Source organism: Tupaia chinensis, unplaced genomic scaffold, assembly GCF_000334495.1.
Source record: "Tupaia chinensis unplaced genomic scaffold, TupChi_1.0 Scaffold149148_1, whole genome shotgun sequence".
Lineage (NCBI taxonomy): Eukaryota > Metazoa > Chordata > Mammalia > Scandentia > Tupaiidae > Tupaia > Tupaia belangeri.
The window spans coordinates 329,574-329,932 of NW_006208994.1; positions in this window are offsets into that span (position 1 = coordinate 329,574).

A 359-nucleotide genomic window follows, 5' to 3' on the forward strand; every position below is an offset into this window, starting at 1 on the left:
AGCGTGTATTTCTAACTTTCCCTCTCACTATGTCTCTCAGTTTCTCTCTGGTGAGTGCATATGCTTTATGGCAAATAAATAAATAAATAAATAAATAAAATTATTTTAAAAAAGGAAGAAAGAAAAATACACATTCTCTGGGACCTAACATACCACAGGATATCTGCCTTTAAGCTCCTCACTTACCTACCAATTCGTTTAAGGACATAGTTGTAGGAACTAGCTTGGTCATTAAGTGAGGTGTGTCCTTATGGCTAATAGGGAACACTGCACTTGTGCCTCTCTCCTTTAAGAACTCTGTTATAAATTAGTAGATTGCTACCTCTTCCCCCATATCTCCTTTCTTCGTATCTCTCTTT